At 39.8% G+C, this 3570-nt stretch overlaps 1 long non-coding RNA gene across 1 annotated transcript; it reads left to right on the top strand.

Moving 5' to 3' along the window:
• The first annotated feature begins 481 nt into the window (after positions 1-481).
• LOC311272346 lies at positions 482-3297 on the top strand. Its single transcript, XR_014624552.1, has 4 exons — positions 482-738; positions 1180-1270; positions 1447-1529; positions 1696-3297. It is a non-coding gene; the product is annotated as an uncharacterized lncRNA (long non-coding RNA).
• The last annotated feature ends 273 nt before the right edge of the window (positions 3298-3570 follow it).

Raw genomic sequence — 3570 nt, 5'->3', positions numbered from 1 at the left:
TTCTTTACTAAAGAATTAATAAAGTTTATTTCAAGTTCATTCCTTTCAGGTTTAAACTTGGCCTCCAAAGCTAGTGAAAGATTCCAAACAATCACATATGACGCATACCAAATATCATCTGCTGTAATATATCACACATCATCTGCTGTAATACGCATTTTCTTTACTTCATTCACTAGTCTCTCCTGATTGAAATGTTTTTGAGCCCATATGTGTGCTGTTTCAAGTTACCAACCAGTAATGGACAGGATGAGGCAGGCAACAGGTAATGTTTCCAAATCTCGCTGCTGCCGCTCTGAAGACGAGAGCCAGATACCAGCTACACTAATGCCTGTCTGACCAGGGAGGCAATGCCCCCTTGTGGCAAAATGGAGATGAAGCTCTGAGCATAAATGCTCAGTAAACCGTCTGAATCACACTCTTGTACAACAACATATAGACGGGTTTCTGTGCAACGTCATCGCACATATGCGCGCGCAGCCAGGGGGCAGAAAGCGGAACATTTCTTAGTTGTTTACCTGAGGAGTCAGCGGAGAAGGAACATGACAAGGAGCTGTTGTGCTGTAAACTGCACGAATCGGCAAAAGAATGGATGGAAACTGTTTAATATCCCGAGGGGATCTCATCCTTTTGCCAAGAGAAGAAGAAGATTGTGGCTCCAGGCCATCAAAAGGGCGGATTGGGGTCCTGAAGGTCCCAAAGGCGGCGAGAGTCTGTGCAGCGCCCACTTCGTGTCTGGTATGTTTGTCTTTTCCAACATGAGCTGGATAATGAGTAAGTTAGGACTGCGTGTGAGTTTACCATAGTTAATGAGAACATATTAGTGTGATTCAGTAGGTCAAAGGCTAACTAACTGGCCAACAAATTAGTCTGTCTTCTACTTAATGTTTGTAAAGTTTAACGTTGGCTCTCATTTGTAACGTTAAGTTTAGCTTTTGTGCTAACATTAGCTGCATGGCTGGTTTAGGTTTCTTGGTTCAGGCTGAAAATTATACAAGAAAGTGTCTTCAAACAGCGAATGTTACATGTAGTGTACGATTTTCTTTAACTCTGAACTAGTAACTTTAATGCTTGTGCTATTGGTGCTCATTATGGCTGAGCTCGTTAAATAGCAAATAGGCTAAAAACGGTGAAGATAAACAATAAGCAGAGCTAATCTTATTTTCTTTCTCTTACCAGGAGCACCGTCCATGGATTGTGATAGTCCAGATTTTGTTCCATCCGTTTTTTCACACAGCAGCACCAGAGACACCTCAGGAAAGGTGGCGAGGTCAGTGTCATGTCATGTATTTGTAATTTTCTACTTTCTGGGTAGCTTGTTAACTATCTGAGCAAATAAGATCTTCTTGTGTGTCCTTTATTATGTTATTGCATTATCTCTTAATGTGTTGATTATTTGGGTTTTTTAACTTAACTGTACTCTATTGTTTGTCCTATATATGACAGAAAGAGAACACAAGATGAAGATAAGGCCCCTGCTACCTGCCCCACACGCGAGCCTGAAGCAGATACTGTAGATCCTTCTTCTGGTATGCACAAGTCTTACTGTTAAGTGTGTGTTTGTGTTGGTTGGTTGGTGGTCGGGTGAGTAGAGTGACAGAGAAACAGACAGATAGTGTGTGTGTTGTGTGCATGTCTGTGTATGAAAGCTGATGTGTTGCACATGAGTTAATTTATCTCCTTTTTGTGTTGTAGATGAATGTAAGTGTGTGTCCAGAAAAGAGATGCACCAACTCAACCTGCAGTACAACCAGCTCCGTGATGATTATGAAGCTCTGAAAAAAGAACTGTATGCCACACAGGAAGAAAATAAACAGCTGAAGGAGCAACTTAAGCAGTCTAAGTTTGGGTTTGATTCCATAAAAGACACAAATTCTAAAATAATTTTTTTTACTGGTTTACAGTCATTACATATGGTTATGTGGCTGCTGGATATTGTAAAAAGAAGCACACTTGTGCTTAAGGGTGGGTTAAGCTGGGACAACCACCTCCTTTTGGTTCTAATGAAAGTAAGACTTGGACTCACCAACAGAGACCTTGCCTACAGATTTGGGCTTCCATTCTCAACGGTATCAAAAATATTAAGAGACTGGATACCCATGTTGTCCTCAATAGTGAAACCTTTGATAATGTGGCCTAGTAAGGATGCAGTGAGCGCAAACATGCCAACGTGTTTTAAACCCAAATTTAGGAATTGTCGTTGTATTATAGACTGTACTGAGATCTTTATAGAAAGAACATACAATCTTAAAGCAAGGGCTGAAACCTGGTCAAATTATAAGCACCAAAACACAATTAAATATCTAATTGGAATCACACCAGCAGGAGCTATATCTTTTTTGTCTAGTGGGTGGGGAGGTTGTGCCTCTGACAAGATAATAACTTTAGATTCTGGCTTTTTGCGTAAACTTGAGCATGGTGACGAGATCCTTGCAGATAGAAGTTTCCTTGTTAGAGAGGATTTGGCCAGTGTAGGAGCAACATTGAGAATCCCAAGTTTCACGAAGGGGAAATCTCAGTTGCCAGGTTCTTGTGTTGACACTTCACGTCAGTTGTCAAGAGTTCGCATACATGTGGAACGAGTTATAGGTCAGCTTAAAGCCTTTCAGATACTGAACACTGTCATACCCATCAGCCAAGTCGATATGCTAGATGACATTTTAACAATATGTGCTGGTCTTACGAACCTTAGGGGGGCTGTGGTGGCCCGGCGGTAACTGTGTTTAGAGTCAATGAGATGTACATTACTTTCCATGATTGTGTCAGGCTTTTAAGGGCTAATGAGGGCAGTGATCACTCACTACTTGCTCTCTGTCTCTCTCTCACTTACTCATCACTCTCTCTCTGTATAGCCTGACTGTAAAATTAATAACAGTTATGAATAACTAAATTTGATCAGACAGGATCATTCAGAGTACAAAAAGGTTGAGAACCACGTACACAGAGCTATTTTATTTATTTATGATAATGGCCATTTTAGGACCAAGGTTAAGGGACCATTTTGGAGAAACTGCTTTTAAAGCTGAAACGGTATATATTATAGGCAGTGTAATGCAATGAAAATTAAATGTTCATCTCAACAATGACAAGTGTAAATAATTAATACTATATCAACTCATCTAACATTTATACCTGGAAATGATTTTTTTCCCTAGCTTTCAGCTAAGTTTTGAGTATTATCATTGTCTGCAGAACTCAAACTGCACTTCTTTCTGGGGATGAACAATATATATCAGTGCTGTTTGTGATTTTATGTAAATGTACATTAAGAAAAAAATAAATGAACACTTAAAGAGTCAGATGTGTTGTTTGTTGTTGTGTTAACAGTAATGAAGTCAGTTAGATTTTGTCAGGTGTACCTATTCATCTTTGCTCATTACATCAGTTTTTCCTCACGCGCTGTTGTCCAGCATCCAGTATTTACCATCGTTGGATGTATCTATTTGCATCCACATTTCCATTTTTGGAGTATCTGGTCATGTTCACACATGCATAGTGAAAGTGTTGGCAGCAGTCTGCACTTGATCATTTTGCCAAAGCTTGGCTTTTTGCAGTACAGACATTTGATCT

The sequence above is a fragment of the Pagrus pagrus genome (genome assembly GCF_965226575.1).
Source record: "Pagrus pagrus genome assembly, chromosome: 17".
NCBI lineage: Eukaryota > Metazoa > Chordata > Actinopteri > Spariformes > Sparidae > Pagrus > Pagrus pagrus.
This window is presented reverse-complemented; position numbering and strand designations above follow the sequence as displayed.